The sequence below is a fragment of the Stomoxys calcitrans genome, chromosome 1 (genome assembly GCF_963082655.1).
Source record: "Stomoxys calcitrans chromosome 1, idStoCalc2.1, whole genome shotgun sequence".
Taxonomy (NCBI): domain Eukaryota; kingdom Metazoa; phylum Arthropoda; class Insecta; order Diptera; family Muscidae; genus Stomoxys; species Stomoxys calcitrans.
In genome coordinates this window covers 23465604-23480937 of record NC_081552.1, presented here as the reverse complement: position 1 = coordinate 23480937, position 15334 = coordinate 23465604, and the positions used below count along the sequence as shown (strand labels likewise).

The following is a 15334-nucleotide window of genomic DNA, read 5'->3' as shown; positions in this document are numbered from 1 at the left end:
ACGACGACTCATGAACCAAAACAAAACAAGTAAATGCGTGCTAAGTTTGGTCGGGCCGAATCTTATATACCCTCCAACATGGCTTCTGCTAAAATATGGGAGCTATATCTGTACTTTTCACAGTTGTTGAAAGTCATAACAGAACACTATATGCTAAATCGGACAAAAATTGCGGCTTCCAGAGGCTCAAGAAGTTAAATAGGGAGATCGGTTTATATGGGAGCTTTATCCAAATCTGAACCGATATGCAATCCCCAACGACCCACATCAATATTAAGTATCTGAGCAAAATTTCAAGCGGGTAGCTTTACGTGTTCGACTTTTATCGTGATTTCGATAGACGGACGATCAAGAATATATTGTATATACTTTATGGGGTCCTATATCAATATTTCGAGGTGTTACAAACGGAATGACCAGATTAGTATACCACCATCCTATGGTGGTGGATATAAACAATAAAACGAAAAACAAAATTTTTCACATACTCTCAAATCATACGGTATTTTAACATACGAATCTGTCTACAGATGCAAAGAAAGCTAAAGAGCAAAGTGGTTATGGCAGGGCTGATACATTTTTACATTAATATACCTATGTTCAAATACTGTATGATTTGAGACGCATGGAAAAAAATTATTATTCGCTTCATAGAAAAATATTTGTTGAACCGTGACTCGTGAGTGTTTCGTGGATTGTGAGTGTCTGGTGAGTCGTGCGTGAGTAAATTTTTTTTTATCTCGTGAGCGTGCTTGAACATGAGTCGCCATCAAATGTCGTGCGCGCATCTCTACTGCAAATGCAAATTTGCCCATGAACATTCCATTAAGGAACAGGGGCAAACTTCTCACATATCAATGAGTGCTGTTCGATTCAAGTTAAAGCTCAATGATAAGGCGCCTCCTTTTTATAGCCGACTGACTAAACTAAATTTTAATGAATTTTTTTTAAGGACTTACTTTCAGCGAAAAACTCACTACAGACAACCCAACCTCGAGATTATTTATTGAAACCAGAACATAAATTGTGCATGAATATTTTTAAGGTCTTTTTATTATGCTTATCTGTCCCAAACAATATTTTCCTAAAAATTTTTCAATAAATATTTTTAAAGACAACATTTTAACCCATTACGCCTGACCCTCGATTCAGTTGTCCGATTTTGATGAAATTTTATCTCTTTATATAAAAACGCGTGATTGACTGATTGGCTAACTGGCTGACCGACTCCCAGCCCAAACGGCTAAAACTAGAGTCATGAAATTTGGCACAAATGTGGGTCTTGAGTCGAAGGCGAGCGATAAGACGGGGTTTTGTGATATTCGTACGTTAAGGTACTAAAAAGTACGAAATTGTGACTTTTTACCCAGCGCGAACGGATGGGGCTAGAATTATGATTTTTCGAAAAAATAAGATTTGGTGACAAACATTTCCCAAAATAGTACCGTATGCGGTAAATATGGTACATTTAGAATCGCAATTGGTACTTTTTTGTACCTTGTTTGTTAATAGAGCTAAAGCTTTGAATTTTAGAATTTAGGAACACTAGTCTACGAATTTAAGTTTGGATGTAAGTTGGAGTTCATTCTTAAAATACTTTATTTCAGCCCGATATTCTCATGATGTCTGATTGAGGGGTGTTTTCGGGGGTGATGTGGTCCCCCAGACACTTGGCCCCGAAAAAATATCAGCATCGTGCTCTTTTCTCAAATAACATTTTTTTAAACCCCCATATTGTAATTGGTTTCGAGGGGAATGATGAGTCGTCCCCCAAACACATGGCCCACGATTAGTTATCAAGTTCGTTTTCTAATCTCATATACCTTTCATTTGAGCCACATATTGGCATGGTCGAAAAATTTTTACTCTTTGGGAAGTGTTTTAAGGAAGGGGTGATGCCCTTAATACATGTTCCTACAGTTGGATATCAAATTCGTATTCTACTCCCAAATACCTTTATTTGAGCCCCATACTGCGATGGTCAGTAAAAAATTGCTGTTTGTGGGGTATTTTGGGAATGGGGTAGACTCCAGAAAATTGGTCCCGAAAGTGGGTATCATTTCTTGCTCTACCCCCCAATTCCATTCATTTAAGCCCCACATTGACATGGTCAGTAAATATGCCCGATTTAGGGGTGTTTTGGGGAGTGGGGATGTCCCCCAAACACTAAGCCCTGAAAATATATCAGCAACGTGCACTATTATACCTAACCTAACGTAAACACCTTATTGTGAAAGCCAGAAAATATGTCTGGTTTGGGGTATGGGCCCTAAAAACTATGAATATCGAGCTGCTCTGTCTTGAAGACGCAAATTGTCCTACTTGGGATTGTTATGGTGGTGGGACGTCCCCTAGACAGTTGGTCCCGAATGTTGATGTCAGATTCATGGTCTACTCCCAAATACCCTCCATGAACGGTTTGGGGGATGGGGCGGCCACTCAGTGACTTGGCTTTGAGATTGTATATATCAGATTCGTGTTCTACTCTAAAATACCTCTTATTTGAGCCTCATATTGCAATATTTTGGGTGGTGTTATGGGGGTGGAGTGGCCCTATAGACACTTTTCCCGAACATTGATATTAGATTCGGGCTTTACTTCCAAAGACCTTTCATTTAAGTCCCATATTGCTATGGTCGTAAATTTGTCTTCTTTGGGGTATGTTCTCGGGCGGCCCCCAAACACTTGGTCCTACATATGGATATCAGATTCATATTGTAAATAATTGCTGTTTGGGGGGCGTTTTGGGAAAGGGGAGTACCCCCAGAAACTTTGTCCCAAATTTGGATATCAGATTCGTATTTTACTCGCAAAAACCTTTCATTTGAGTCCCATATTGCCATGGTCGGTAAATATGTCCGATTTAGGGGTGTTTTGGGGGTTGGGGTGGTCCCCCAAACACTTGGCCCGACAATCAAATGCGTTTTCTAATATTAAATACATTTGAGTCCCACATTGTCGTGATTGGGGTATATATATATATTTGGTAGGTTTTGGGGTGGGACAAACTCAAATTGATTTAATATGGGGTCTGAGACGAATATTTCGAGGAGTTACAAACAGAATGACGAAATTAGTATACCCCCTTCCTATGGTGGAGGGTATAAAAAACATTTTAAACAGCACTGCTATATTGCCAAAAATATGTACACAGTGAATGCGAGTAAATGTACTTCATAAGTATACATACAAGCAAATAGAGGATGTCATTGACAACTTCCGTTTTGTATTAGTAAACTCTAAAGAATGAATGAAGCTCACTACAACTGCTGCTGCTGCTGCTACTGCATTTTATGGCATACATACTACTATTCTATGCCCAATGTTTCATATATTCCAACAAACATTCCGACCAGTACAGCATCGTTTCTATACCCAGAGGATTATAATGACAACAACATTCTTTATGCTTTAAAAAAAAGCTATAAGCAGATGTAGAATAGAGGGGATTAGTGTGGCGGAAAGAAGAAACGTTGAAAGCCTTCTCGGAATGCAATGCAGAATGCAAAATTTCCATAACTTTTGCAAAAATTTGTGGATTTTTCTTTTTTCTTTATAGTTTGTGTTAAGTTGTTTGGCTTTTTAGCTGTAACATTCACATCATATTGGGCTTGTCAATGTGTTTCCGTTATGCCTTGCAGTAATTTCGTCTTTTTTTGATGTAGGTGTTGTTACCTTTTTCGATGCTTGCAAGAATTTTATGACATTAACATTCATCTTCGAGTCGATGTTAGTTGAGGTTTTATTTACGTATATCATTTGGTCATATTTTTCTGCGGTTGGAGAAAAGACAAAGAAAGCAATTTTTATAACCATTCTTTTTTGGTGGAATTTTTTGGGGGACTCAGTTTTATGATGGCTCATGAAAATTATGTTGTCGTCGTCGTCATTCATTCAGTTTAAGATGGGGCTTGTCCTGTTTGGTGGTTTGTTGGAAGTATATGGCAAAAACCCAACCACCACCGACCTCACCACTACCATTGCTTCTCTATCAACATCAAAGATGGCCAATAATTGTTCAGTGTATGTATATAGACCATTAATGTTGGCTTGCATACCGGAAAATCTTTTTCCTGGATACCAGACTTGAAAGTTTTCTTACTTCCATCCTTCCATTCCATCACCATTTGATTTTCTCTTTTTTTTATTGTTCATAACTTTTTTATGGCTTACTAAAACTTTGGCGTGGTAATTTTCCTTTAATGACAGTTAAATGTCTTTGAAAATTTCTGCTTTAAATCACAATTGTAGAGCTAATGAAATTCCGACACTTATTAAAAATGCATAATTTTATAACACTTTTGCTTTACGAGAGAGTGAAAGAAAGAGAGAGAGAGGAAGGCAGGGTCATTGCTGAAAGCCAATCAGAAAGTAAATTATATTTTGTTTTTATTTTCAATTTAATTGGGTTTGGCAGATGGGTTATTCGAGAAGATAAGCCAAGACGAAAGCCACCTATTGTCTTTCACTAGGATCATATAAACCGATCGTGGCCAAACTGAAGGACGGTGTCGAAGGGCCTAACATAACTTACTGTACCAAACTCCAGCGAAGTCGGACAATAAAAGCGCCTTTTATGGGCCCAAGACCTTAAATCGAGATATCCAAATCTGGGCCAATCGTGGCCAAATTGAAGGAGGATGTCGAGTGGTCTGACACAACTCACTGTCCGAAAAATCGGATAATAAATGTGACCTTAAATCGGCGAATGGGTTATATGGGAGCTATATCAACATATATTGGTCGATATAGCCCATCTTAGAACTTAACCTAAGAATCTGTGCAAGTTTTTAGCTCAATATCTCTATTTTTAAAGACTGTAGCGTGATTTCAACAGACGGACGGACGGACATGGCTAGATCGTCTTTGATTTTTACGACGATCAAGAATATATATACTTTATAGGGTCGGAAATGGATATTTCGATGTGTTGCAAACGTAATGACAAAATGAATACACTCCCGTCCTTCGGTGGTGCGTATAGTAAAGAAAACAAGTAAAAGTGTGCTAAGTTCGGCTGGGCCGAATCTTGGAAACCCACCACCATGGATTCTGCTAAAAATGTATACAAAATAAATTAGGTTGTAGGCATAATCTTATTCTACATATAAAACTTCTGTCAAACCAGCAAAAGTTAAAGCTTTTAGGAACCGAGCAGGAATGAATGAGAGACCAGTTTACATGGGAGCCATATCAGGTTATAGACTGATTTTAGATATAGTATCTAACTAATCTGGATAACGTGAATATAATGCATAACTAATCTGGATAAAGCGGATATAGTATCTAATCGCGGACATAGTATCTCACCAATCCGGATAACGCGGATATAGTATCTAACTAATCCAGATAACGCGGATATGGTATCTAAGTAATGTGGATAATGCGGGCATAGTATCTAGCAAATCTAGTTAACGAGGATATCGTATCTAAGTTATCTGGATGAAGCGGACATAGATCTAAATAATATGGATAATGCGGATAAATTATCTAACCAATGTAGTCTCTAACTAATCTGGATAATGCGGATATATTATCCAATTAATCGGACGGATAAAGTGTTTAACTATTCTGGATAACGTGGGTATAGTATCCTACTAATCTGGATAACACGGATATAGTATCTAACTATTCTGTATTACGCGGATGTAGTATCTAACTAATATGAATAACGCGGATATAGTGTCTAAATAATCTGTATATCGCGGATATAGTATCTAACTAATCTGGATAACGTGGATATAGTGTATAACTGATCTGCATAACGCGGACAATTTATCTAATCAATCTGGATAACGGGAATATATTATCTAACTAATCTGAACAACTTGAATATAGTATCTAACTAATCTGGACAACGCGAATATAGTATTTAACTAATTTTGATAACGCGGATGTGGTATCTAACTAATCGGGATAACGCGGATATAGTATCTAACTAAGCTGGATAACGCGGATACAGTAGATAACTAATCTGGATAAACCGGATATAGTATCTGACTAATCTGTATAACGGACATAGTACAATTGTATAACGCATTGGATTTTGGACCAATTGCATAACGCAAATATAGTATAATTGCATAACGCGGATATAGTATAACTGCATAACGCGGATATATTATCTAGCGAATTGCATAGCGCGGATATAGTATAACTGCATAACGGATATATTATCTAGCCAATTGTATAACGCGAATATATTATTGAGCCAATTGCATAATGAGGACATATTATCTAGCCAATTAAATAACGCTGATATATTTCCTAGCCAATTTCATAATGCGTATATATTATCACGCCAATTGGATATATTATCAAGTCAATTGCATAACGGGGATATATTATCTAGCCAATTGAATAACGCGGATATATTTCCTAGCCAATTTCATAATGCGTATGTATTATCGAGCCAATTGCATAACGCGGATATATTATCAACCCAATTGCATAACACGGGTATATTATATAGCCAAATGGATATATTATATAGCCAATTGCATAACGGGGATATATTATTAAAGAATCATGATAACGTGGATAAATTTTTAAACAATCTGGATAAAGAGTCTGCATAAGACGAATATCTCTTTAAAGAATAGATAAATTAATAGATTAAAAGAATTACATAAATTATCTGGGTTATCTGATATCGGGGATATATTACTCAAATGTACTGTATAAAGCGGACATATTGTCAAAATTGCCTAGATAACGCTGGAATTTATTTCAACTGGCTGGATAATGCATAACAGCTTCTACATAGAAAGTTACAATCTAATACTGGCTATCTATATAGCCCGGATAACGCGGATAAATTAATTTTATCGCTTTGTTATCCGGATAAAAACTGCAGTTGTAATTTTATGTGAATATTCGGAAAAAATCGGATAACCTTGTATCATATCATAACTATATGTTTAACATGGTTGTTTTAATATCCTAACCATCCGAATAACTTGTTTGAATATCCGAACTTTCCGGGTAGCGTTGTTTTAATATCCTATATATCCGTATAACTTGGTTTTAATATCCAATCTAAGGATAAGGAAGTTTTAATATACTTGCCATCCGGCTAATGGCGTTTTAATATCCTTTCTATTCAGATAACGTTGTTTTAATATCCTAACCATCCGAATAACTTGGATTCAATATCCGAACTATGCGGGTAATATTGTTTTAATATCCCATATATCCGGATTAATTGGTTTTAATATCCGAACTATCCGGATTAGGTAGTTTTAATGTACCAACAATTCGGTTAACTTGGTTTTAATAACCTTTCTATCGGGATAACATGGTTTTAAGAATGTAACTATTAGGATAACTTGGTTTAAATATCCTAACTATGAGGATAACGTGGTTTTAATATCCTAAATATCCGGATAACTTGATTTTTGTATCCTAACTATCCGGATAACTTGGTGTTAATATACCAATTATCCGTGTAATGTGGTTTCAATATCCTTTCTATCCGGATAACGTGGTTATAATAAACTAACTATCCGAAAAACGTAGTTTTGTTGTTCTTACTACCCAGGTAATGTGGTTTTAATATCCTTTCTATCCAGATTATGTGTTTTTTAGGTCTTCAATATCCACATTAAGTGGTTATAATATTCTAACTATGCCGATAACGCAGTTTTATTACAATATCTATCCGGATAACGTGGTTTTAATATCCTAACTATACGGATGAATTGGTTTTAATATCCTAACTATCCGGGGAATGTAGTTTTCATATGCTACACTATCCGCATAACTTTGTGATACTATCGCAACTATCCGGATTAGGTAGTTTTAATATCCCTACTATCCGTATAAGATAGATTTAGTATACAAACTTTCCGGATAACTTGGCTAGCTATGCGGATATCGTCACTATTTAATAAAAAAATTTTGTTAAATATAATTTTCGTTTTATCCGTGCAATTCAAATTTGCAGTTATTTTAACAATTTTCGACAAAAAAAAAAAAAAAATGTGTCATTTTGGTGTTTCTTTTTTTGACATTTTAATAGTATTTTGAGGCAAGCTCTAGAAGATTTAACTCGCCTGACCTAAATTACATTCTGAGCTCTTTGTGAAATTCACCCTCTTAGATTTTGTCGAAGCTTCCATTTGTTCGAATATGTTTTTCATAGTCAAAGGACAAAGCTAAATCACTTTTTGCGGTCATGGTTTCTCGCTGTTGCTGCTGCTTACTTACATATGCTGATGCCAGCATATGATTACATATGCTGGCAGAGCGGGTTTATCACGTCTCTGTCACAGTTAACAACTTCATTATAGTTAGTGGATATTTGCTATGAGAATGACACTTCTTTGGTTGATATTTCTATTTTCGCCACATTATCAACTGCAAGTGTCATTCGTAGTGCTAACATATCAAGAACAGATATGCCGTTCGGGATATAACTACATTAGAGCGCAAAAAGAAAAGGAAAAAAACAAAATAGACGAGATTCAAATGCAGATAAAAATGAAAATTGCATGGCGACATTGCATTGCAAAGTAATATCAGCCAAGTACGTAAGCAGCTGAATCACATTGAGGGTGAAGCTAAAAAACTAAGAAATAGCAAAAACCAAAAAAAAAAAAACCCGGGGCACTCCTCAACAGCAATGCTGTTAAAAGAAGACCGTCCAAGGAAATGGATAAATATAACAGGATTGTAGTTTTTTTTTGGAAAATACTAAAAGAGAATTAAAGTGAATAAGTTCTAAAAAAATTCTTTTAAAAACACTTTTTTATTAAGAAAATTAGAATCTTTATTTACCACCGCATATAGGTTCTCTATAATATCCTCATTGGAGTCCTAGAGGGCGCAATTCTAGTCCGATTTAACTGAAATCTTGCACGTAGTGTTTTGGTATCACTTCTAACCATTGTTCTATGTATGATTCAAATCGGTTCATAATCTGGTATAGCTGTCATATAAACCGATCTTGGATCTTGACTTCGTGCAATTCTCATCCGATTTGGCTGAGATTTTGCATGAGGTGTTTTGTTATGTCTTCCAATAACTGTGCCAAGTATGGCGTAAATCGGTATAGAACTTGATATAGCTGCCATATAAATCGATCTGGGATCTTGGCTTCTTGAGCCTCTAAACGGCGCAATTTTTATGCGATTTGGCTGAAATTTTGTACAACGGTTTCTCTCGTGATCTTCAACATACGTGTCTAATATGGTCGGAATCGATCAATAGCTAGATACAGCTCTCATATAAAGCAATCTCCCGATTTTGCTTCTTGAGCCCCTACAGACGCAATTCTTATCCGAATGAACTAAAATATTACACAATGACTTCTACAATATTCAGCATTCATTTATGGTCCGAATCGGACTATTGCTTCAATTGCATAACAGTTCTCGACAAATGCGATCCATGGTGGAGGGTATATAAGATTCGGCCCGGCCGAACTTAGCACGCTCTTACTTGTTTACAATATTCTCATTGGTGTTCCATATTCCTATTGTTTCGATTATCATCGGACCTGTACCATAAATACAACACCAAAAAAACAAAAATATCCTCCTTTGCAAATGATTTTGTCTCAAATAGAGCAGTAAGGTGCAATGCACGCATATATGTATATCTATGGTCTGGCTCGAATACCCTCGAGTTAGAGAGTTGCCTAACGTTCTTTTACTTTCAATTCCCTCATTTGCATGTGCGTGCGTATTGTAGAGCAATAGCAACAGCACCAGCAGTAGTACTCATATAACCGCCATGGCATTAGAGTTTGTGGTAATGCTCGGTGTGACACTTTCCTTGTATTTTTGTTTGCTTCATGCATATTCCCCCATTCACATTCAAGGCATTCCTGCATTACAAAAACACACAATGTAGTAGTATTGCCATTACACATGATGGTTGCTGGTGATGTGATGATGATGTCCACAGTGTATGTGGACGACAATCGAGGATTAATATCCAAGTTATTCGAATTACATGGTTTTGATATTCCAACTATGCTGGTTACGTGGCTATTACATCTCCTCTATAGGGATACAAATGGTTTAACATCCTAATTGTCCGGACAACTTGGTCTTAATATGCAAAATATCTGTATAACGGGAATATCGGGACAACACATTGTTTCAATATCCTCACTTAGCAGTTACTGCATCTAATATTATAACCATCCATATAAAATGGTTTGAATATACCGACAATACGGATATGAGAACTATTCAAGAGGAGTGGTTTTTTTATTCTAGTTTCTTATTGTAACTATCCTGGTAACGTGAATTTATTATCCTAACTACGCAGTTAACATCGTGTTAGTATACATACTATCCGGATTTTATATTGAACTATCCGGATAACGTGATTTTATTATTCTAACTGTGTGGATAATGTGGTGTTAATGCCCTAAATATACGGACAACATGGTTCTAGTATCCTAATTATGCTAAAAACGTGGTTTAAGTATACTCACTATCCGGATTTTTGGAATAACGTAGTTTTTAAAAGCTAGTTATCCGTATAACGGTATTTTAATGTAGTAATCAGCCGGATAGCTTGGTTTTGAAATGTAAGTTATTCGGATAACGTGAACTTAATATCCTACTTACCCGGATAACGTGATTTCAACATCCAAGTTATCCGGGTAACGTGAACTTAATATCCTACTTACACGGATTATGTGGTTCTAGTATTCTAGTTATCCGGATAATGTGGTTTTAATACACTTTTTATTCGTTTAAAGTGATTTTAATATCCAAAATATCCAGGCCACTGTAGCGCGGAGGTTAGCATGTCCGCCTATGACGCTGAACGAATGGGTTCGAATCCTGGCGAGAACATCATGAGTATTCTCAGCGGTGGTTATCCCTTCCTAATGGGAGGTACTGTACCATGGCAGTCATGTAAAACATTCTTCACAAAGAGTTTTTGCACTGTGGCACGCCGTTCGAACTCGGCTATAAAAAGGAGGCCCCTTATCATTGAGCTTAAAAAAACTTGAATCGGACAGCGCTCATTGATATGTGAGAAGTTTGCTTCTGCTCCTTAATGGAATGTTCAAATGCAAATTTGCATTTACAATAATCCAGATAACTTGGTTTTGTCATCCAATATATCCGGATAACTAGTTTTTATTATCCTAAATATCCCTACAACCTGGTCTTATTATCCTTAATCTTATCCAGATATTATCCCAGATATTCAGATAACGTGATTTTTTATCCTAGATATCCGAATGATCCAATTTTATTAACCAAATATCAGGATAACGTAGTTTTAAAATCTTAGATATCCGGATAATGTATTTTTAAAATCCTTGATATCCAGATAACGTAGTTTTATAATCCTACATATCTGGATGACGTAGTTTTATAATTCTAGATATCCGGATAATCTGCCTTTATTATCCTAAATATGCGGATAACGTAGTTTTATTATTCTTGCTACCCGAACAACATGATTTTATTATCCTAGATAGCCGGATAACTTGGTTTTGTTATGCTAGCTATACGGATAATGTGGTTTTATTATTTTGGATATCCCGATAACGTGGTTTTATTATCCTAAATAATAAGGATAATGCATTTTTAATATCCTAGCTATTCAGATAACATGGGTTTGTTACCCTAGTTATCTGGATAAAGTGTTTTTTTTATCCGGATAACGTGGTTTTCGTATCCTTCATATCCGGATACGTTGTTTTAATATCCTACATATCCGGATAATGTGGGTTGATTATTTTACATATCAGGATAACGTGGTATTATTATCCTGTATATCTGGATAACGTGGTTATTTTATCCTATATATCCTGACAACGTGGTTTTATTATCATGTGGTTTTAATATCTTGGTTATCCGAATAATGTGGTTGTTATATCCTAATTGTACAGATAACATGGTATTAATATCCTATTTATCGGGATAACATGGTCGTTATATTCCAATTGTCCCGAAAACATATCCGGATAATGTGGGTTGATTATTTTACATATCAGGATAACGTGGTTATATTATCCTGTATATCTGGATAACGTGGTTATATTATCCTATATATCCTGACAACGTGGTTTTATTATCATGTGGTTTTAATATCTTGGTTATCCGAATAATGTGGTTGTTATATCCTAATTGTACAGATAACATGGTATTAATATCCTATTTATCGGGATAACATGGTCGTTATATTCCAATTGTCCCGAAAACATGGTTTTAATATCCTATTTATCCGGATAACGTGGTTTTTACATCCTAGTTATCCGAATTTCGTGGTTTAAATATTCCAGTTATCCGGATAACGTGGTCTATTATCCTGCATATCCAGATTACGTGGTTTAGTTATCCTTCAAATCCGGACAAAGTGGTTTTAATATCTCAGTTATCCGGACAACATGGGTTTAAAATCCTATATATCTGCATAATCAGGTTTTAAATATTATCCTAAATATCCGCATAACGTGGTTTTATAATCCTTAATATCCGGATAACGTGGTTTCATATGGTTTCATATCCGGATAACGTTGCTAGATATGTGGATAACGTTGTTTTATTATTCTTGTTATCCGGAAAATGTGGTTTTATAAACCTACATGTCCGGAGGCGTGGTTTTAATATCCTACATATTCGGGTAATGCGATTTGATAATTTAAATATCCGGATTATGTGGTTTTATTATTCTACATATCCGGGCAACGCGGTTTTATTATCTTGTTGTTTAAATATCCTGCATATCCGGGTAATGTGGTTGGATTATTGTACATATCCGGACAACGTGGCTTTATTATCCTGTGGTTTGAATATCTTAGTTATCTGGATAACATGGCTTTCAACACCTTACCGAATAGAATGGTTTCAATATCCACAGCTTTCCGATTAGGTGATTGTAATATCTGCAATCTCTGGCTTAGGTGAATTCAATATCGAAATTCTCTGGATAAGGTGGTTTTGACATCTCTAGTATGCATTATCGAATCAGCATTATCCGATTTCATACCCAAATTAATATCCAACCAACCCGTATAAATTATTTTTACACTTAAACTATACGTATGTTATGTTTTGTCGTAACTATCCCATTGAAATCAAAAAACGTATCCTTTTTTTTATTAAATTTGATTAACATTCTTTTTTTTAATGTACGAGGAACACTGTGCGTACATCTGCGCGTAACTATCATCACCATCAGCATCAGCAGCAATGGTTGCAGCAACATTAGCCAATAAAACCAACTACGAATATTTTTGTTTTCATCGCTCAGGTTTTCATACCCTCCACCATAGAATGGGGGTATACTAGTTGCGTCATTCTGTTTGTAACACCTCGAAATATGCGTCTGAGACCCCATAAAGTATATATATTCTTGACCATCATGTCATTTTAAGTCGATATAACCACGTCCGTCCGTCCGGCTATCTGTCCAAAGCACGCAAACTTTTTGCACAAATACTTTTTATTAGTGTAGGTCGGTTGGAATTGTAAATGGGCCATATCGGTCCATGTTTTGATATAGCTGCCATATAAACCGATCTTAGGTCTTGACTTCTTGAGCCTCTGGAGGGCGCAATTCCCGTCCGATTTGACTGAAATTTTGCACGTATGATTTAAATTGGTTCATAATCTGGTATAGTTGTCATATAAACCGATCTGGGATCTTGACTTCTTGGGCTAATTGAGCGTGCAACTCTCATCCGATTTGGCTGAAATTTTGTATGAGGTGTTTTGGAACATAACCTGATATAGCTGCCATATAAACCGATCTGGGATCTTGACTTTAGCCTCTAGAGGGCGCAATTCTCATCCGATTTGGCAGAAATTTTTACAACGGCTTCTCTCATGACCTTCAACATACGTGTCTAATATGGTCTGAATTGATCAATAATTTGATACAGCTCCCACATAAACCGATCTCACGATTTTGCTTCTTGAGCCTCTACAATACGCAATTCTTATCCGAATGTACTGAAATATTACACAATGACTTCTACAATGTTCAGCATTCATTAATAATCCGAAACGGACTATAACTTGATATATCTCCAATAGCATAACAGTTTTTATTCAATATTCTTTGTTTGCCTAAAAAGAGATACCGCGCATAGAACTCGACAAATGCGATCCATGGTGGAGGGTATATAAGATTCGGCCCGGCCGAATTTAGCACGCTCTTACTTGTTTGTTTTTGTCTCTGTCGTTTCGTTCATTGGTATTGTTGCATTTTGTTGCTGTCGCTACTTTTACCATCGTTGCTTTTTCATTCCCCTCTGGGCCTATCGTTGTTTTTGCAACTGTAACACTAACACCGCTATTGTGTTTGTATAAATGTGTCAGCATTTTCGGAAGTATGCAAGTGTATGTGTATGACACTATTTGAATATCTCAGGCCACAAGGTCTGTTGGGGTATTCACTCTCCTCATCATTAATATACACAGGAGAAGTGGAAACGCTCACACAACCACAATGGAGAATATATCTGACAGCCAAAGATACTTTTGTGTGCATGCATGTAAATTTTTGAGAAGCAAAAATATAAAATTGTTCCTAAACGTACAGAAAAATGTTGTATTTCGTGGCTACTATGCATCGATGAAATAATTTATGGTTACAGGGTCGTATCTCAAAAATAAGAATGTTATTATTTATAGAACAACAAGATTGGAGTTGTATCGCTTATAATTATATATTTTTATATATGTTTTATTTGGTTATATTCGAGGTGGAGTGGAGTGGAGTGGAGTGGAGTAGGAACTTTTCTAATTACAACAAATATGGGACCGCTCATCTCTGATTCTTAACGATAATAATACTTCAAAGAAAATTTGATTTTGATATAGCCTGATTTTGCCAATGACTTTTCATATCCCAGAAATGCATGATTCCTATCTGGTTTTATTGCTGTTGGACAAATAGTTTAACAATACCGCCAGCAAGATAAGGCCTTTAAGCATCATACGTTTCCTTGGACCAACTCCTGCTTATAGATCTCATGTTATAGATTTTCCCCAATTTTTTCTTTTGATGCTCCCTAATGTCTCCATTTATTTATCTGTTCTTATGTATGAACAAAGGTATGTTTATTTCAATGTACTATTTATACTCTCTTCTGTGGTTGTATAATCTACACAAGAATTTGTTCGAATCTGCGTATCTCATACTGGTTTCTGTGTATGCGGAAGAATGCATGATTTGCATACCCACCACATAGTGTATTTACAGATTTGTAGTTTTCGTAGCATGCATTATATATGTGTGTGTTGATACGGTATTTGCGGTGTACAAGCGGTATTAATGACAATTGCAATATATTGCACTAACACACTTGCACTTTAAGACTGCAATGTGTAGTTTTCTTCCACTCTCTCAC

At 36.0% G+C, this 15334-nt stretch overlaps 1 protein-coding gene and 1 long non-coding RNA gene across 3 annotated transcripts in view; both read right to left on the bottom strand.

Annotated features, from left to right (window-relative positions):
- Positions 1-15334, bottom strand: part of LOC106090195 (uncharacterized) — a 307219-nt gene that overhangs the window by 43053 nt on the left and 248832 nt on the right. The gene's annotated exons all lie outside the window — the stretch shown is intronic.
- LOC131994145 (uncharacterized) lies at positions 3713-4205 on the bottom strand. Its single transcript, XR_009396489.1, has 2 exons — positions 4059-4205; positions 3713-3988 (listed from the first exon to the last, which is right to left on the bottom strand). It is a non-coding gene; the product is annotated as an uncharacterized LOC131994145 (long non-coding RNA).